A 21,972-nucleotide genomic window follows, 5' to 3' on the forward strand; every position below is an offset into this window, starting at 1 on the left:
TATAGATTATAAATAAATGGGATTGTGGTAAACCATATTTAAACCATATTTGAGAGAGCAATATGTAGTAACAAAATTATATAGATTTGATGTACTCAAAGCGTACATTCAATGTCACTTTCTATATAATGGGTTGATGATATTTGTTTATCAAGACAAAGACAACTAAGCACAATGAATGTGTTGCTCATAATAGCTTCACCAATTCTTTCAAAGTGTGTAATGTTATCATGACTTACCTAGCTGGTCGAGGGCATATCCTAAAATTGAAAAATGAAAGAGTGCTAATAGGTCAACGAGTCTGTAGACACCATCTAGTCTTTCTGTAGTATATTAGTTATTTGTCTATAATTGTATTTTAGTAAGGGATCACCCTATGGGAATCAAGCATCTCATTTCTGCCAATAAGAAATTCTAATAGTTATACTTTTAGCTTGAAGCAAATTAACACTGTAATTAGAATGCCTAAAACATTCAACCATAGGATTAATTTATGTTATTTTCTGCAGTATCTCACTTCTTCCACCTGGTCATCTCTATCTATTGTACAGTATATGTGTAATGTATACATACAATACACATGGATAAACGTACATATGCATTTCAAATATATAAACAAATATTGAAATGTTTTTGTTTAATTTCTTCTGATTAAATGTAATTAATACTGATCCAATTTAACCCCAAATTAAACAGTCAATAGCCTACAATTAATAGTTTTTGGTTTTGTTGTTTACTTGCTAATATGTTTAAATGTAAATGTTTCTTATTGAAGTGGTGCATAATGATATAGCATTATTTTGTGTTTTTTTTTGATAACGCTATACTGTTGGAGTCATGATTCTGATTGTAGCTCAGAACGTTTTTTTTTACAAACATAGTCTTAAAAATATATAAAAGGTCTTGGTTTTTGCTTTAAATTAGTATCCTAATGAACATAAATGATTTGTTTTGATGATGTAACTGTAGCCTATACCCACTAGCGGTGCGCTGGTAAAATCCAGGGGGAAAAAGCCATATTACAACCTATGGGTTGTGATAATTGCACTGTTTGCTCTATAACCTGTTAATGGCTTGACACCGTGATATATAGGCCTGTGGCTGAGACAATAAGAAGACAGACACAGTGGCAGAATAGATTCAACAACACATTTGTTTCATTACAAAACCGGAGAGCAACATCTTTCCTGTGAAGTTCACGAAACATATTGCATGCAGCAAACTATTAAACAACTATTTATTTAGAACCACAGTGTTACCGCAAGTCACAAAGAAAGCATGAGCTCGATCCACTATTCCAGCACCATTTCAACTTCAACATCATCAAATCACCTCTGCTTAGTCTAATACAGTGACAACTAAAAGAGATACCAAAAACGATTTAGTCCAAACAAAGTAAGCTATATATGATGGTAGCTGTCAATGGTACTGATTTGTGTGTGTGTGTGTGTGTGTGTGTGTGTGTGTGTATGTGTGTGTGTGTGTGTGTGTGTGTGTGTGTGTGTGTGTGTGTGTGTGTGTGTGCATGCGTGACTCACCCTATTTGCAGAGAAACACCAACGTCATCCTACTCTTTCATGCCTATGTTCTATAACTATGTCATATAGTACACACTTTTAGTTTTTGTTGTCCTGTACTACCTGGCTAAAATACTTGCTCGCTAGCCTAACTTCCTTTCATGGGCAACGATACGCCAGGCCAACTAGTTAACCTTAGCATAACATTAGTTAACATTAGCATACTATTTCCATACTATTTCCTCAGGCCAGGGGCACAATGTATGAATTTATGGTTAGATTAGAATATACATTAAAATTATTGGCCAGTATGGCGAATTAGGTAAAACCACAAGTCCAAATCCCTATCTCCATTGATGGCTAATTTCGGGATGATTTTAGCTAGCTAGCTAGCCACCGGAAGACAATAACACCATGAGATGCAACAATTCAAGTTTGGCTTGTGATGTGATTGGTCTGAAGCCAAATCCAAACTGTCTTCCCTTGACACTTTTTTTGGTGCACCAGAACCATTCACAGCTGAGCTCACTCAGTTTAGCTGATTGGCTAATATTGTATACTTTTTTTTAATCAAGGGAGACCAAATGCTTGCTGGCTTCCCTTGCATTCAATGCTATGGGCGGCAACAATGTCATACTTTTTCTGACCAGACAGCATCAGATAGATCCGCTACACATACTGAGACAGAGGGGCGCTGTTTCGATCGCTCCGATGCTTTCTCCGGTGTGACATGCAGAACTCTTGCAAATTGAAGAAAATGTATGAAACACAGAGAGACGAAATATGAATTATTTAGTATGCTGTTTTCTCTTTTCTTCCCTTGTCATCCATGAATACACAACGGTCTACACCATCTTTTCAATGAGGTGGGGCGGCTCAAAGGAGTTAAGACGCTAACAGTCATGTGCGCGCCACCAGCAACAAAAGGTCCCCTATGTTGGGTGCATACAGATAAAGGAGCCTCCTTTGTGTGCTGCGTTTCACATAACGCAGGTCGGCCATGGGATGCATGCCAGGTCTGCGTCTGTCTGTCTGCCCCTCTGACTGGAGAAACAGAGAGAGAGACACACACACACACACACACACACACACACACACACACACACACACACACACACACACACACACACACACACACACACACACACACACACACACACACACACACACACACACACACACACACACACACACACACACACACACACACACACACACACACACACACTGCCTTCCTGTGTCCACACATAAAACACATAAGGAACAATTTACGGATGTGGATTAAGCTTTGTATTCCTGGTTTAAAATATAATAACTCTAACCCTAATTCATACTAGTAAAATATCCTCAAAAGGGTTGTATATTCAAAAAGATGTCTATTTCACAGATAGTGCTTCCAAAATCAACAGGAGGCTAGGTATTAACAAGAAAATAAAATGTTCTCACTACATCATTTGCTGGGATATTGCTATAAAATACTAAGTCTAAATGTCAGTGGTGATATTTGAGCTAATTGTTTTGCAATAAGTTCCTCCTAGTCTTTAATAAGCATAATAACATTCATCATGTTGTGGCAAATCCATTTTGGAGAAATGAGTTACCTCAAATTGCCCACCATTGTTTGCTGTTATTCTATAAATTGCAATAAAACAATAATCGCAGGCTCAGGAAATGAGGTTTACAGCATCAATGGTTCCACATACACCAGAGAGGGTGTGGTGGTGGTAGATAAACGTATTAAGATGCTTATCTACACAACACATACATGTCCATGCACAAGAGCCCCTCCCTCTGCTCATATGTCTCTTATACAATCAGAACACTGTAAAATGTATGTTCATTTAACTTTTGTAAATACTGCTTCAGGATTACCATGGGGCCCCCTTCCCATTCCCGTATTGCAAATGACACTAAATATGTCCGTTTTCTCACACACACACAAAAAGAATACACACACAAAATAAGGGCAGAAGAGCCTTGCCTGAACACACCACAGAGTTCCTTGGCATGTTAGTTTTCTTCCAGGCAGTCCCTATTGACCTGTAAACCTTTGTGACTGGAACAAATGCAAATGGCGCTGACTTGCTCACACAGAAACACTAAAGGCCTATTCAAACGAGGGCCTGCCAACAATGCAGCAGCGCTGGTGCCCGGCCCGCAGTGCAGCTCCAGACTGGGGACTCAAAGGCCCAGGGTGTATCCCAAATAGCACCCTATTTCCTATAGTGCACTACTTTTGTCCAGGGCCCATAGTGCTCTGGTCAAAAGTAGTGCTCTAAATAGGGAATAGAGTGCTGTTTGGGACGCAAACCTAGCCTCCCAGGAGCTGGTTCACAGTCACATGGTTCACTCCTCCAGCTCAAGCTCCAGCCGTCTGGCACAGAGCAGAGGGGCCATCCACTTTCATTAATTCTCCTCCATGACTTCATATATACACACGCCCATCTGACCAGCTAACTCTGTCTAAGGAACTCTCTTTTAGTTAGCAAACAGAGTTTACATTTGATATAACTCTTCTAAATGTAATTGATTTACTTCCACTGTTTTCAACTTCAAATAAATGTTCAACATAATTGTAATAAACTTGCAAACTGCTAGTTGCAAAAAACTAGCAATAAACGGAAAACTGAAAATGTATTTACTACAAAAAACTAGACAAAAATGTATATAAATTACAATACAACGTTAATACAATGATGTTCATTTCCAACACATTTGTGATGATGTGTACATTTCCAGCAGTAGGGATTTAATGATGGACAGGGATCTGTAGTGCTGAGTCAGCCACATCTGTAGAACACCTGCAACAAACAGCCACATGACCCTGAAAGAACCGTCCAGGGGGGAAAGAGGAAGGAGGAGAGAAAGAAAAGGAGGGAGGGGGGCAAGAGAGGGGAGAAAGGAGAAAAAAAGATGATGAGGCGATAAGGACTGAGTCTCAGACAGAAAGAAGAGAGGGACAAGAAATAGGGGAGAGAGTGATACAGAGCAAGAGAGCGAGATGTAGAGACTCAGTGAGCATAGCCTTGTTACTGAGAGAGGCCACCATAACCAGACCTGGCCTTTCTTCTTCTTCGAGAGAAGAAAGGCTATGCGCCCATTGCCCACAAAAAGAGGTGGAAACTGAGCTGCACTTCCTTACCTCCTGCCAAAGGTATGACCATATTAGAGAGACATACGGTGCATTCGGAAAGTATTCAGACCGCTTGACTTTTTCCACATATTGTTACTTTACAGCCTTATTCTAAAATGTATTAAATAGTTTTTTCCCCCCCCGTCAATACCCCACAATGGTCTCCCGAGTGGTGCAGCGGTCTAAGGCACTGCATCTCAGTGATAGAGGTGTCACTACAGACCCTGGTTCTATTCCAGGCTGTATCACAACCGGCCTTGATTGGGAGTCCCGTAGGGCGGCGCACAATTGGCCCAGCGTCGTCCGGGTTAGGCCGGGGTAGGCCGTCATTGTAAATAAGAATTTGTTCTCAACTGACTTACCTAGTTACAAAAATATGAAATTAAAATAAAATAATTACAAAGCAAAAACAGGTTTGTATAATTTTTTGCAAATGAAGAAAAAAGAAACTGAAACATCAAATCAAATCAAATCAACATCACATTTATATTAAGTTTTCAGACCCTTTACTCGGTACTTTGTTGAAGCACCTTTGGCTGCGATTACAGCTTCGAGTTTTCTTGGGTATGACGCTACAAGCTTGGGTTTCTCCCATTCCTCTCTGCAGATCCTCTCAAGCTCTGTCAGATTGGATGGGGAGTGTTGCTACACAGCTATTTTCAGGTCTCTCCAGAGATGTTCAGGTTGAAATCCGGGCTCTGGCTGGTCCTGTTGGGAGGTGAACCTTCGCCTCAGTCTGAGGTCCTGAGCTCTCTGGAGCAGGTTTTCATCAAGGATCTCTCTGTACTTTGCTCCGTTCATAGTAGTCTCCCAGTCCCTGCTGCTGAAAAACATCTCCACAGCATGATGCTGCCACCACCATGCTTCACCGTAGGGATGGTGCTAGGTTTCCTCCAGACATGACGCTTGGCATTCAAGCCAAAGAGTTTAATCTTGGTTTCATCAGACCAGATAATCTTGTTTCTCATAATCTGAGTCTTTAGGTGCCTTTTGGCAAACTCCAAGCAGGCTGTAATGTGCCTTTTACTGAGGAGTGGCTTCCGTCTGGCCACTCTACCATAAAGGCCTGATTGGTAGAGTGCTGCAGAGATGATTGTCTTTCTGGAAGGTTCTCCCATCTCCACAGAGGAACTCTAGAGCTCTGTCAGTATGACCATCGGGTTCTTGGTCACCTCCCTGACCAATGCCCTTCTCCCCCTATTGCTCAGTTTGGCCGGGCGGCCAGCTCTAGGAAGTCTTGGTGGTTCCAAACTTCTGTGGGACCTTTTATAGACAGGTGTGTGCCTTTCCAAATCATGTCCAATCAATTGAATTGACCACAGATGGACTCCAATCTAGTTGTTGAAACATCTCAAGGATGATCAATGGAAACAGGATACACCTGAGCTCAATTTTGAATCTGTGCAAAGGGTGCAAAGGGTCTGAATACTTATTCTGTAAATAAGGTATTTATGTATTTTATTTTATTTGTCTAAAAACCTGTTTTCGCTATGTCCTTATGGGGTAATGTGTGTAGATTGCTTAGAATAAGGCTGTCACTGTATTTCTCACAGATCACACAGACCCCAAAATAATTTGAAAACAAATCAAACAGGGCAACCAGGGGAACACAAACAACATTGTAAATACATCCCATATTTATCTGTTTACTTATCTTCCCCTACTTTTCATGCTACAACTATTAACACATTGTTAAAAACACTGTACGGAGCTGATAACATAACATTTGAAACTTCTTTATCCTTTTGAAACCTTACATTTTACTTTACATTTTTTTGTTAATGTTGTTTTTTTGTTTCTTCTCACTTTTGTTTATTGTTTATTCTACTTGCTTTGGCAATGTAAACATATCTTTCCCATGCCAATAAAGCCCCTTTGAATTGAATTGAGAGAGAGCGAAGGGGAGGAGCATGATAAGGACCGATTCTCGGACAGAAAGAAGAGGGAGAATAGAGGGGAGAAGGAGAAAGAGAGAGAGAGAGAGAGAGAGAGAGAGAGAGAGAGAGAGAGAGAGAAATGATGGGGACTCAAGGGGACTCAAAAGCCTCAAAAATGGTTATATTAATCAGTCTTATTCCCTCAGTATACCTGGCCACCTTTGCCTGAAAAATGTCCTTCTCCTAAAATATGCCATAACTGACTTCCATCTGTCCTTCAAGAGGAGCATGCTCACTTTCATTTATAAAGGTTATAATATACTAACTTGTCCTTGATGTCATTCAACTGGGTCCAACTGAAACCCCATTTTGTTCCCTCTAATATAATTCCAGTGTGCAGGTCATAACTGAAATCCCTAAAGCTTTGGTTTCCAAGTACAAAATGCTAATGATACATTCAGAGAAAGTCAAAAACCACTCTTGGCACAACTGTGGGAAGCATTGGCGTCAACATGGGCCAGCTTTCCCGTGGAATGCTTTCGACACCTTGCAGAGTCCATGCCCCGACGAAATGAGGCTGTTCTGAGGGCAAAAAGGGGTGCAACTCAATATTAGGCAGTTGTTCCTAATGTTTTGTACACTCTGTAGTAGTAAACGGGGGGGTGAAAAGCTGAAGCTGAAGTTGATGTTGAAGCTATAAAGTTGCTTCAGCACCGGGGAATGGACAGTCTGGCCACCTTCAATGCATACATGGTGGTATACTGGTATACCTGCAATGCACTGGAGTGGGTATGTCTTCCTTGTGGTCTGGTTTGTCTCGATAAAAGGCCTCTGGTTGTGCTGAGAAATACCATGTACAGGGAAAATATCAAAACATCTAAACCATACTGCAATTGACTATACAAACTTCTAGCACTGTATCACTCATCTTAACTGTTTCCAAATGCTCAGCCACCTCTGACTTGGAGAGAAGAACAAAAAATGTCAGAGTATTTCATGTACTCCTCCATGTACTATAGTGTTATCACATGCCAGATTTTCACCCATGTCAAATTCCTTATTTACAGGTCTTTGTATATGCACAAAGACACTCTCTAAACATTGACCACGCAGTCTAGATATCACAAACATGTATAAAGTCATGCAGAGAGTGTGTTGTTTTTTCCAGTGTGTAACTACGGGTCAAAGTTCTCTCAGGAATTTAGAACCAAACCGGAAGAACCTGCGGAGCTCCCCACAGAGATTTGTTTAATTTGCTTACAGGATTCATGAACTCTTCTTTTAACTCAGGAACTCAACTCTGCTCTCACTCACTACGTCCTATCCTCAAAAAAAAAAAAAATATTGGCACGAATAGGGCGAGAATAACTTAGCACACTCAGCCAAAATAGACAATAAAGCAATATAGGGGAGAGGAAAAAAACATGGCAGATTGCAGAGGGTTGATTCAGTGCAAGGCAGGAAGGCTTTGGGTTTTTCGTTTTTTTCTTCTTTTTCTTACCTCCTCTCTCTCCCAAATGACTCACAGTGGAAAGAAAAGCCCTTTTCCCTGTCCTCACATGACCTTGAACATGAGCTTCCTGTTATAGGCTGGGAGGAGGAAACACCCAGAGCAGAAAGAGAGGCAGAGAGAGGCAGAGAGCAGGGTCATATTCTCTAGGCACCAAACAGAAGAAAACGGACTCAAAATGAAACGCTTGTTTTTGTTTTCTGTTGCAAAACCTTTCGCTACGGTGTCCACTATAAACACGACCCAAAGCTGAACAGAGCGGAGAGAGAGCAGAGAGCTCAGTCACACTGGTTGACAGAGGTAGGCCTTCTGTGTCTCGCCCCCTCCCTGGAAGAAAACTAACATGCCAGGGATCTCTTTCACTCCCTACCCTCTCTCTCTCGCTACTGCCTGAACTCTTCACCGAACGCCTGAGAAATTAGGTCAAAGCCGGAATCCGTTTGCGAAATTACAACAACATAGAAGTCACTGCATTGCACATGCGATAAAAGAGAATTGCACGCTGCTCTATGTTTGCTACATACCTCAGACTGAGACTGCCATCGTTGAAGTTGTTTGTTGTGACGTCAAAATGAGGGGGTGAACCCACAGGTGTTCTGGTTCTGGCCCAACCCATCGGTTTCTGGAACCAATCAGAACAGTTAGAATGTGTTTGCATTCCACAAAACGCTCCAGACTCATTGCGGAGAAGAAACTAACGTGAGTGGCATGTTTTACGCCACTCCGAGGTGAGTGGCGTATTTTACCGTGTCTGAGAGTAAAATGGCGCCGGAAGAAATGGCAGCAGTTTTACGGACGCCCAACCAATTGTGCTATTATGTGTTTTTTTCGCGTTATTTGTAACTTATTTTGCACCTAATGTTTCTGCAACCGTATCTTACGGCAAAAAATAGCTTCTGGATATCAGGACAGCGATCTCACACCTTGGATTAGACAAAGATTTTTTCTTCAACAAGCAGGACACACGGGACATTCTCCAAACACCCGACAAGGTCAACATCCCAGTTATTTGCAAGAGGAAGAGACGCAGGTACAGAGGACACAGAGCGGGGTGCCTCGTAAGGATTCGCAGAAGGCGAGTGGGAAAGATGCCGTTACCGTCAATTTTACTCGCCGACTTGCAATCATTTGGACAATAAATGACACGTGGTACAATCACGAATATCCTACCAACGGGGCATAAAACTGTAATATCTTATGTTTCATGGAATTGTGGCTGAATGATGACATGAATATTCAGCTAGCGGGAAATACGCTGCACCGGCAAGATAGAACAGCACACGAAGGGGGGCGGTCTGTGCATATTTGTAAACAAGAGCTGGTGCACGAAATCTAAGGAAGTATCTAGATTTTACTCGCCTGAAGTAGAGTATTTTGTGATAAAATGCAGACCACACTATTTGCCTAGAGAGTTTTCAGCTATACTTTTCGTGGCTGTTTATTTAACACCACAGACGGATGCTGGCACTAAGACCGCACTCATTCAGCTGTATAAGGAAATAAGCAAACAGGAAACCGCTCATCCAGAGGCAACGCTCCTAGTGCCCGGAGACTTTAATGCAGGGATACTTAAATCAGTTCTACCTAATTTCTATCAACATGTTAAATGTGCAACCAGAGGGAAAGAAATTCTAGATCACCTGTACTCCACCCACAGTGACGCGTACAAAGCTCTCCCTCGTCCTCCATTTGGTAAATCCGCCCAAAATTCTATCCTCCTGATTCCTGCTTATAAGCAAAGATTAAAGCAGGAAGCACCAGTGACTTGGTCTATAAAAAAGTGGCCAGGTGAAGCAGATGCTAAACTACAGGAATGTTTTCCTAACACAGTCTGGAAAATGTTCCGGGATTCTTCCGATGGCATTAAGGAGTACACCACATCAGTCACTGGCTTTATCAATAAGTTCATCGATGACGTCGTCCCCACAGTGACTGTACGTACATACCCCAACCAGAAGCCATGGATTACAGACAACATTCGCACAGAGCTAAAGGGTATTGCTGCCGCTTTCTAGGTGCGGGACTCTAACCCGGAAGCTTATAAGAAATCCTGCTATGCCCTCCAATGAGCCATCAAACAGGCAAAGAGTCAATACAGGGCTAAGATTGAATCGTACTACACTGGCTCCAACGCTCGTCTTATGTGTCAGGGCTTGCAAACTATTACAGACTACAAAGGGAAGCACAGCCGCGAGCTGCCTAGTGACATGAGTCTACCATATGACCTAAATCACTTCTGTGCTCGCTTCGAGGTAAGCAACACTGAGGCATGCATGAGAGAATCAGCTGTTCCGGATGACTGTGTGATCACGCTCTCTGTAGCCAACGTGAGTAGGACCTTTAAACAGGTCAACATTTACAAGGCTGCGGGGCCAGACGGATTACCAGGATGTGAGCTCCAAGCATGTGCTGACCAACTGGCAGGTGTCTTCATTGATATTTTCAACATTGGAGTGGGTCTAGGGTTTCTGGGATAATGGTGTTGATATGAGCTATTGCCAGCCTTTCAAAGCACGTCTGTAGCCATGAAGTGCTTTGAAAGGCTGGTAATAGCTCATTTCAACACCATTATCCCAGAAACCCTAGACCCACTTCAATTTGCATAGTTCCCAAACAGATCCACAAATGATGGAATCTCTATTGCACTCCACACTGCCCTTTCCCACCTGGACAAAAGGAACACCTACATAAGAATGCTATTCATTGACTACAGCTCAGCATTCAACACCATAGTACCCTCAAAGCTCATCACTAAGCTAAGGATCCTGGGACTAAACACCTCCCTCTGCAACTGGATCCTGGACTTCCTGACGGGCCACCCCCATGTGGTGAGGGTAGGTAGCAACACATCTGCCACACTGATCCTCAACACTGGAGCCCGTCAGGGGTGCGTGCTCAGTCCCCCCCTTTACTCCCTGTTCAACCACAACTGCATGGCCAGGCACGACTCCAACATCATCATTAAGTTCGCAGACGACACAACAGTGTAGGCCGGATCACCGACAACGACGAGACAGCCTATAGGGAGCAGGTCAGAGACCTGGCAGGGGGGTGCCAGAATAACAACCTCTCCCTCAACGTAACAAAGACTAAGGAGATGATTGTGGACTACAGGAAAAGGAAGATCGAGCACGCCCCCATTCTCATCGACGGGGCTGTAGTGGAGCAGGTTGAGAGATTCAAGTTCCTTGGTGTCCACATCACCAACAAATTAGAATGGTCCAAACACACCAAGACAGTCGTGGAGAGGGCACGACAAAGCCTATTCCCCATCAGGAAACTAAAAAGATTTGGCATGGGTCCTCAGATCCTCAAAAGTTCCTACAGCTGCAACATCGAGAGCATCTTGACTGGTTGCATTACTGCCTGGAACAGCAATTGCTCGGCCTCCGACCGACCACAAGGCACTACAGATGGTAGTGCGTACGGCCCAGTACATCACTGGGGCTAAGCTGCCTGCCATCCAGGACCTCGACCTCTAAAATTGTCAAAGACCCCAGCCACCCCAGTTATAGACAGTTCTCTCTACTACCGCATGGCAAGCAGTACCGGAGTGCCAATTCTAGGACAAAAAGGCTTCTCAACAGTTTTTACCCCCAAGCCACAAGACTTCTGAACAAGAAATCAAATGGCTACCCAGACTATTTGCATTGTCTCCCCCCCCCCCCCCCCCAACCCCTGTTTTACGCTGCTGCTACTCTCTATCATATATGCATAGTCACTTTAACTATACATTCATGTACATACTACCTCAATTGGCAACCAGCGCCCCCGCACATTGGCTAACCGGGCTATCTGCATTGTGTCCCGCCACCAACCAACCCCTCTTTTACGCTACTGCTACTCTCTGTTTATCATATATGCATAGTCACTTTAATCATATCTACATGTACATACTACCTCATTTAGCCAGACTAACCGGTGCCTGTATGTAGCCTCGCTACTGTATATAGCCTCTTTTTTACTGTTGTTTTTATTTCTTTACTTACCTATTGTTCACTTAATACTTTTTTTGCAATGTTGGTTAGAGCCTGTAAGTAAGCATTTCACTGTAAGGTTGTTGTATTCGGCGCACGTGACAAATACATGTAGATTTGATTATCCGTACTTTAGCTTCACACTGCTACAGAGGGCTTTGTAACATTTAAAACTCCTGTCACAAAGTCGAAACTAACTACTGTTTCAACTTGTGCAGAAACCTGGCTGACCAAAAGCTGCAGCATCATCTCTCTTTGAAAAAACATGTTCTTCTTTCAAATTAAGAAATCATTATGATGCAGAACAGAATATCTCAGAACAGCACAGCCCTGTCCTTGACCTGAAATGCCCTTACAGGGACACAATCCAATGCATCCTCATATCTAGTAAACTATTCATAGAGAAGAATATCAGGGCTTCTGTGCCTTAGTTTAGGTTTCAATCAATTTCTGGGGGTGAAAACAACGGCATAGAGAATGGTCAGGACTGGCGAAGTGCGAGAGAGATAGCCTTGTGTCACTGGTCTCCTGTTCATTCCAATCAAGACATTTTTTTGTTATTCTGTTCTAGAGTAAACTGAGGGTAAATCATGCCACTGGCAAAGTCATGCCAATCACAAGTCCACAGGCTCTCTCTCTCTTTCTTTACTGCTTAGGATCTGAGAAACCAGCCCTTGTCCATTGTCTCCAGCCACCTGCGTTTGCCTCGTTGCCTCGTTTCCCCAGAGCACAATGGCTTTCCTGTTTATAGCCACAAGTGTGTTTTATAAACGTGCAATATACTGGTTATTAATATATCACATTAAAGATGCCTATCACCCTGAGCCATCAGGGGCCACAGGGTCATGATGATCCGTTACATACTTGGCCCCTGTCTGCTCCTCTTTCCAGAGAGCAGCAAGGAGAGGAGAGAATGTGGCCGACGACAAATGCCAAGTTTCTGTCATCCGTTGCTGCGGCTCCCAGAATTTTGGGAAACATCGCTTCAGTGCGATTGACAAGCTGGGTTCGGCATCACCAGAGTACCAGAGCACTAGGCCAGGCAACAAAATAAACTTCCAGTTGCAGACGCAGCACTAAAATAGCCAGATGTGCAGAAAGAAAACCTATGACTGTCTTATTAGGCCCGTCTGGCCCAGGCCATGACACTTATAACTTTGATTGTGTAAAATAAAAAAAAGCTTGCCAACCGAATGACAGGAGGAGCAAATTGAATGTTATCTTTGACAGAAGCAGGAGAGCAGTGAGAGACAACTATTAAACAAATGGAAATAAAGTCTCAGGGTTGACCGATTGATTTCCCAAGAGTTGTCAGAGAGTAAAACTTTCCCTTAATACTGTCAATTAGAAAATGTTTGATTTAAAGCTGTTAATGTAAATGAAGATGGGGCATTAGTTCTAAATATTGATCATTCTTTAAAGAATATATATACAGTATATATAAATATATAGATAAATACATAATCTCTCTCTCAGTTGAATTGTGCAGGTGACAGCTTTGGCTGTGAGAGTAAACCTGTCGTGTAGGGCCTACTCTGAGTACCGACCCCAGTGCTGTGACTGACAAGGTTCAAGGCTCAAGGCTCAAATTAAGAAGTAATCAACATTTTCTGCCACGTTTACAGGAGATATTTCAGATCAATGTCTCTAAACATAGGCCTTTTTAGATAGATGAAGGATGGTCAGGGCGTATAGTCAGAGTATGTGATCTTTTTCACATTAACAGGTTTTCCCACTGCCTATTTGATTTAGAAATGATAAGCTTATACATTCTCTATAGAACTAATAACAACTACTTGACAATCATTATAAATAAGAAATACAAGTTTCACTCAATGTTTTTCATTTGTAGTGCAGATCTAAAATGTAATGCATTATGCACTGAATCAATCATATTACAAAATGTTTCACCCAGCAACTACAGCACATTTAAATAATATTTTGGAAGGTGTCTCATTACGATTTAAACTGTTATTGTGTCACTGAATAGTTACATAATAAAAAGTATAAAAAAACCTACCTGTTATAACAACATCTATAACATGCATTCTTCAATTCTTTTACTTTCTGTTGATATGAAATGTCCACTTCTTCAATGTCCGAGGTGGAGCAGCCAGCACTGAAACACAGAGATCACAGCACATTTCAGCACTTTTAACAGGAACACCCTTGTATCTTTGCATCTGAAAATGACAATTGATCAACAGCAAAAAAGGGCAAATAGTAAAAATATTCTGAGGATGACTTACAGCTAAATCATTTTAGGCTATAGTAGGCCATTTTCTTCCACATACACACAGGATGCATTTCTGAGATTATTATCAACATCATACCAAAACTCCAACTCATTTCAACTCTTCAAAGAAGGCAATTGTCTCTCAACTTTCAATAGTTCTCTTTTTCAAAAAAATAATAAAAGGCTTAGACCTATAGAGGCTTGATGCCCAAATGTCACTTTTCAATGACAGTATAATAGGCTATAATCCATTAAAAATATATTTTTGAGGGAAAACCACATGGAAACAGATCGCAAAACCACACAATCAAATCATACCCCTGAGTCGGGTAATTTACGAGTAAACAGCTTAAATTGGCGAAATAACATTTGTTTTATTAAATGCACATTTGTTCAAATGCCACAAATACACATTTTAAAATGTGTCGTCTTTATGGTGGATTAGTAGAGATGGTAAGGCTATAAGCATTGTATTTCAGCTCTCTGTTAAGAACAACCAATAGAAAAGGTATCATATAAAACCATGCACTAAAACTGACCTCTTTCTTTATTTAACTGCAATTGTGAAATTCCGGCTATAGCCGATCATCCCCCTTTAATCAAAATAGAAATACACTATACATTGATCTTGGTTTGTTTTGTTTTATGTCATTGTTAAGGATCAACATAAACATTTTGGGGGCGATTTAGTTTGCGTTTGAAATAACTACCCGCGAAAACTTAATTCATACTTGCCTACGACTGTAGAACATCTCAGTCTTTGAATCGTGTCATCCACCCCACTGAAAATACATGCAATCCACCGGCAAGATAACACATGATTTGGAACGGCTATTCCCTTCAATAAATGCGGTTTATTTAGTATTTTTATGGAGCACATTAACTTACGTTTAGTTTATTGTCTTCAAAACATCTGTATTTTCCTCATTTCTCCTCGTAGTTTGTCAATGAATCACAGAATAATGAATATTGCTTATGGAAAAAACGAAGACTAACGTCGATCACACATGGACGCCGATTTCAAAATGAAGTTCAAGTTCAAGTCCTGAGCGACAGTCACGCTGTGTTTCGTCTGTCTACCCCCGTAACTATCGTGTCCTCGCTGCACAGCGGCAACAATGATGCGAGTGTGAGAAAAGACGACTAAGCTACGTAGTGATCCGTGCTCTGTGTCGATACATTGTAACAGTGTAGCAAAGTAGGCCTATATAAACTTCGGCCAAAGAATAAGCATCCATAGCAAACTGAGCTGTGTTGCGTTCGCCGGCTCTTTAAGAAATAATCATAAAGAATAGGCTACCAGCATGTCCTCGCTTGCCACATCCGCGGCGGGGCCGGACTATTAGTAGACCGGACAGACTCACTGTGTTCCCTCTGCCATAGCTCAAATAGATTTGAGAAGTTCAGCTAAAGTGAAATGTGATTCGCAGCTGCCTGCCTGTCGCTGCACTATCTCAGCTATGAAACACACTGGACCTAGCATAGGCCGACTACAATGACATATTTACAAAAGATAAGAGATGTCGATAGTGTGGAGCATTTGCCTACTGCGAACAAAAGGGCAATGCACACGCATCCGATTGAATATTGCTATGAAAAACTCGAGGCACCACGTTTAGGCTAATCCTGTTAATTTGTTTATTACACTAGTTTGTATTACGCGTGTACCACACTGTAGTTGTTCCATAAGAAAACATTGCCTTTCAATAACGCAATCGGAATTCGTCCGGTCTATCCAAGTGTTAAATGGAGTCCTGAACTACCAATGTATACCTACGAGAATAGACTTGAGTCTCATGTTCATACAGGCTAGCCTTGCCTACTGTCAGCATATTTGGTCATTTTACCGAGGCAGTTTCAATTAAATGTAAATGAGAGGCATAGGGCTAGGTCTCAAACACACATTCTGTCAATGTAGGCCATCATAACAATTTCATAATCATTTCCAGACATGTAGACCTAGCCTATTTCCCCAAAATTCCTTAACCAAATAGGCACCCAATAAACGAGTAGGCTATAGGCCTAGGCCCAATGCACCTGTTTAGCCTACCTGTGTCAACTGGAATAAAGCACGTGCTATAAGTTATTTTTCTTCCTCCATGCATGCAGTGTCAGGTGATATCATGCCTGGATTTGATTTGGCTATATTACTCCATGTCAACAGATATGACGTAGCTATTGTACTCTGTTATACTGTACGAGGGTTCAACATGTCTATAGGAATGATAGATGAGTGGTAGCTCATTTGTGGTATAATAAAGGTATTGTAAAGGATCGTGGTGCAAGACAAGAAGACACTTTTCCCCATAATTAGCCAATGGCTCTAACACACTCTGGTGACTTTACAGGCTATAGGCTACCGTGCTCCCGTTGTTTAATTTGGATAACAGGGCTCCCATAGGCCCGCAGTTCAGGAAAAAAAATTCTACAAATGTATTTGGTTTTAGAATGCTAAAAACATATGTTAGGGCCTACATAAAGTTTTACTCATACTTATTCCAAATTCTATGGAAGCCAGTTCCAGCCACCCCCCAACAAAATCTGACGACAATTTATGAGACAGTGGGTCGTTATTATGAGATACACTGCCTTCGTAAAGTATTCATACCCCTTGACCTATTCCGCATTTTGTTGTGGTACAGCCTGAATTTTTTTTCTCACCCATCTACACAAAGTACCCCATAATGACGAGGTGAAACATGTTTTTAGATTTTTTTTCAAATGTATTGAAATTGAAATAGAAAAATATCTCATTTACATAAGCATTCACACCCCTGAGTCAATACTTTGCCTAAGCACAGTTGGCAGCGAGTCTTTCTAAGTAAGTCTCTAAGAGCTTACCACACCTGGATAGTGCAACATTTTCCCATTATCCTTTTGGTTGTTGATCATTGCTATACAACCACTTTCAGGTCTTGCCATATATTTTCAAGTAGATGTACAGTACCAGTCAAATGTTTGGACACACTTACTCATTCCAGGGGTTTTCTTTATTTTTACTATTTTCTACATTGTAGAATAATAGTGAAGACATCAAAACTACGAAATAACACATGTAGTAACCAAAAAGTGTTAAACAAATCAAAATATGATGACAGCATTGAACACTCTTGAACACTCTTGGCATTCTCTCAACCAGCTTCACCTGGAATGCTTTTCCAACAGTCTTGAAGGAGTTCCCACATATGCTGACCAGTTGTTGCCTGCTTTTCCTTTAGTCTGCGGTCCAACTCATCCCAAACTGTCACACCCTGATCTGTTTCACCTGTCTTTGTGCTTGTCTCCACCCCCCACCAGGTGTCTCCCATCTCCCCTCATTATCCCTGCACCTTCTTCTCCCATTGCCTCAATGTCATGGAGAGGAATTATGGGGGATTCGGGAGCTTCTCGAGGCACTGGCTGGAGGGGACGGAACATCCGTTCATTGTGTGGACCGACCATAAGAACCTGGAATATCTCTGCACAGCCAAGAGTCTCAATTCCAGGCAAGCTAGGTGGGCCCTGCTCTTCACCCAGTTCAACTTCTCCCTCTCCTACGGACCGGGATCCAATAACATCAAGCCGGATGCGCTGTCACGCCGCAATAACCCCGCGGCTACACCCTGGGACTCCGAGACCGTCTTTCCCACCCCATGTCTGGTGACGGCACTCAGCTGGGAATAAGGGAAGCAAGTCCATGAGGTGCAGCGTTCCCAGCCAAACCCCGAGGGGGCCCAGATGGGGATGTTCCACCCCGTCTAACGGCCAGTCAGAGCAAGCTAACCAAGACTTGGAAAAACCTTTTTGCTGCCTGGTCTCCACCATTCCCACCACCTGGAGCCAGCAGCTTGTGTGGGTAGAATACGCCCGCAACACCCTTCCTTGCTCTGCCACGGGTCTCTCACCCTTTGAGTGTTCCCTGGGCTATCAGCCCCCGCTCTTCCCTCAGCAAGAGGAAGAGGTCGGCATACCTTTGGCCCAGATGTTTGTCCGCCGCTGTCGTCATACCTGGAAGTGAGCACGGTCGGGCCTTCTCAAGATCACCTCCAGGTATCGACGACAAAGGAATGGCTGTCCACCCAGGATCTGCCCCTGTGGGTGGAGTCCCACAAACTTTCCCCCTAGTTTAACGGCTCTTTCCCCATCTCCAAGGTCATTAGCCCCTCTGCTGTTCGTCTTCTGTGGCCCTGTACCCTCCATATACACAACCCCTTTTCATGTGTCTGAAATCAAACCCATGTCTAACAGCCCTTTGTCTCCTGTTTCCATTCGGCCTACCCTGACCCTGAGCCTGCCTGCCGTCCTGTACCTTGCCCCACCACACTGGATTATTGACCCACCACACTAGGCTATTGACCCCTTCCTGCCCTGACCCTGAAACTACCTGTGCGCCTTGAATTTAAAAAAAATCACAGACAGTGGCACCAGCAAATCACCACCACACCATCACACATCATCCTCCATCCTTCACGGTGAGAACCACACATGTGGAGATCAGCCGTTCACCTACTCTGAGTCTCACAAAGACACAGCATTTGGAACCAAAAATCTAAAATTTGGACCAATCAGACCACAGGACAGATTTCCACTAGTGTAATGTCCATTGCTTGTGTTTCTTGGCCCAAGCAAGCCAATCTTATTATTGGTGTTCTTTGGTAGTGGTTTCTTTGCAGCAAGGCCTCCGCAATCTCCACTGAACAGTTGATGACTTTTTAATTGTCATTTTTTATTATTTCACCTTTATTTAACCAGGTAAGTTAGTTGAGAACAAGTTCTCATTTACAACTACGACCTGGCCAAAATAAAACAAAGCAGTGTGACACAAACAACAACACAAAGTTACAAGCATACAGCCAATAACACAATAGAAAAAAAGAAAGTCTATATACAGTGTGTGCAAATGGCGTGAGGAGGTAAGTCAATAAATAGGCAACTTAGCAAATTAACACAGGAGTGATAGATGTGCAGATGATGATGTGCAAGTAGAAATACTGGTGTGCAAAAGAGCAGAAAAGTAAATAAAAACAATATAGATTGGATGGGCTATTTACAGATGGGCTATGTACAGCTGCAGCGATCGGTTAGCTGCTCGGATAGCTGATGGTAAAGTTAGTGAGGGAAATATAAGTCTCCAGCTTCAGTGATTTTGGCAATTTGTTCCAGAAAATCTGCTATCTGGATTTGGGTAAAGGAGAAGCTGGGGAGGCTTGGGCAAGTAGCTGCGAGGGGTGCGGAGTTGTTGGCCGGGGTTGGGATAGCTAGGAGGAAAGCATGGCCAGCCGTAGAGAAATGCCTATTGAAATTCTCAATTATCGGGGATTTATCGGTGGTGACAGTGTTACCTAGACTCAATGCAGTGGGAAGCTGGGAGGAGGTGCTCTTGTTCTCCATGGACTTTACAGTGTCCCAAAACTTTTTGGAGTTAGAGCTACAGGATGCAAATTTCTGTTTGAAAAAGCTAGCCTTTGCTTTCCTGACTGACTGCGTGTATTGGTTCCTGACTTCCCTGAAAAGTTGCAAATCGCAGGGACTATTCGATGCCATTGCAGTCCTCCACAGGATGTTTTTGTACTGGTTGAGGGCAGTCAGGTCTGGAATGAAACAAGGGCTATATCTGTACTTAGTTCTATATTTTTTTGAAAGGGGCATGCTTATTTAAGATGGTGGGGAAATTACTTTTAAAGAACGACCAGGCATCCTCGACTGACGGGATGAGGTCAATATCCTTCCAGTATACCTGGGCCAGGTCGATTAGAAAGGACTGCTCGCAGAAGTGTTTTAGGGAGCTTTTGACAGTAATGAGGATGGTCGTTTGACCGCAGACCCATAGCACATTCAGGCAATGAGGCAGTGATCGCTGAGATCCTGATTGAAAACAGCAGAGGTGTATTTGGAGGGCAAGTTGGTCAGGATAAGATCTATGAAGGTGCCCATGTTTACGGATTTAGGGTTGTACCTGGTGGGTTCCTTGATGATTTGTGTGAGATTGAGGGTATCTATCTTAGATTGCAGGACTGCCGGGATGTTTAGCATATCCCAGTTTAGGTCACCTAACAGAACAAACTCTGTTGCTAGATGGGGGCAATCAATTGACATATGGTGTCCAGGGCACAGCTGGGAGCTGAGGGGGATCTATAACAGGTGGCAACAGTGAGGGAGTTATTTCTGGAGAGATTAATTTTTAAAATTAGAAGCTCGAACTGTTTGGTCATAGATCTGGACAGTATGAAAGAACTTTGCAAGCTATCTCTGCAGTAGATTGCATCTCCTCCCCCTTTGGCAGTTCTATCTTGACGGAAAATGTTGTAGTTGGGGATGTAAATCTCAGAATTATTGATGACCTTCCTAAGCCAGGATTCAGACACGGTAAGAACATCAGGGTTGGCGGAGTGTGCTAAAGCAGTGAGTAAAACAAACTTAGGGAGGAGGCTTCTGATGTTAACATGCATGAAACCAAGGCTTTTTCAGTTACAGAAGTCAACAAATGAGAGTGCCTGGGGACACACAGGGCCTGGGTTAACCTCCACAACACCCGAGGAACAGATGAGGAGTAGGATGAGGGTACGGCTAAAGGCTATCAAAACTGGTCGTCTAGTGCGTTGGGGACAGAGAATTAAAGGAGCAGATTTCTGGGCGTGGTAGAATAGATTCAGGGCATAATGTAGAGATGGTGGGGTGCAGGTACCGTGGAGGTAAACCCAGGCATTTTGTGACGATAAGAGAGGTTGCATCTCTGGACGTACTAGTTATGCTGGGTGAGGTCACCGCATGTGTGGGAGGTGGGACAAAGGAGGTATCTGAGGCATGTTGTGTGGGACTAGGGGCTCCGCAGTAAACTTAAACATTGATAACTATCCTATGTGAACTATGTGAAGCATTTATTTGGGCTGCAATCTGAGGTGCAGTTAACTGTAATGAATTTATCCTCAGCAGCAGAGATAACTCTGGGTCTTCCTTTCCTGTTCTTGGGTTCTCAAAATTTTCCGGATTGACTGACCTTCATGTTTTAAAGTAATGATTGAGTGTCGTTTCTCTCTGCTTATTTGAGCTGTTCTTGCCGTAATATGGACTTGGTCTTTTACCAAAGAGGGCTATCTTCTGCATACCACCACTACCTTGTCACAACATAACTGATTGGCTCAAACGCATTAAGAAGGAAATCAATTTCACAAATTAACTTTTAACAAGGAACACCTGTTAATTGAAATGCATTCCTACCTCATGAAGCTGGTTGAAAGAATGCCAAGAGTGTGCAAAGATTTCATCAAGGCAAAGGGTGGTTATTTTGAATAATCTCAAGTATAATATATATTTTGATTTTTTAACACTTTCTTGGTTACTACATGATTCCATATTTGTTATTTCATAGTTTTGATGTCTTCACTATTAGTTTAATTAATTCAGTTTAGATTTTCATTATTGTTCTGCTGAAAGGTGATTTAATCTCCCAGTATCTGTTGTTGGAAAGCAGACTGAACCAGATTTTATTCCAGGATTTTGCCTGTGCTTAGCCCCATTCTGTTTCTTTTTTATCCTGAAAAACTCCCCAGTCCTTAATGATTACAAGCATACACATAATATAATGCAGCCACCACTATGCTTGAAAACATGGAGAGTGGTACTCAGTAACGTGTTGTATTGGATTTGGCCCAAACATAACACTTTGTATTCAGGACAAACAGTTAATTGCTTTGTCACATTTTTTTCAGTTTTACCTCAGCGCCTTGTTGCAAACTGGATGCA

The 21,972-nt window shown here is 42.5% G+C and overlaps 1 long non-coding RNA gene across 2 annotated transcripts in view; it reads right to left on the reverse strand.

The window, feature by feature from the left end:
- LOC110490142 (uncharacterized) overlaps nt 1-15,721 on the reverse strand; it is a 33,259-nt gene extending 17,538 nt beyond the window's left edge. Inside the window, exons 1-2 of one of the 2 annotated variants that reach the window (XR_002468665.3) lie at nt 15,139-15,676; nt 14,035-14,133 (exon numbers count right to left, since the gene is read on the reverse strand). This is a non-coding gene — a long non-coding RNA (uncharacterized LOC110490142). Of the gene's footprint in view, nt 1-14,034; nt 14,134-15,138 lie in introns of both variants that reach the window. The other variant, XR_016486722.1, reaches the window with a different exon arrangement.
- Nucleotides 15,722-21,972: the final 6,251 nt, after the last annotated feature.

The sequence above is a fragment of the Oncorhynchus mykiss genome, chromosome 15 (genome assembly GCF_057628025.1).
Source record: "Oncorhynchus mykiss isolate SJ-2025 chromosome 15, ASM5762802v1, whole genome shotgun sequence".
Taxonomy (NCBI): Eukaryota; Metazoa; Chordata; class Actinopteri; order Salmoniformes; family Salmonidae; genus Oncorhynchus; species Oncorhynchus mykiss.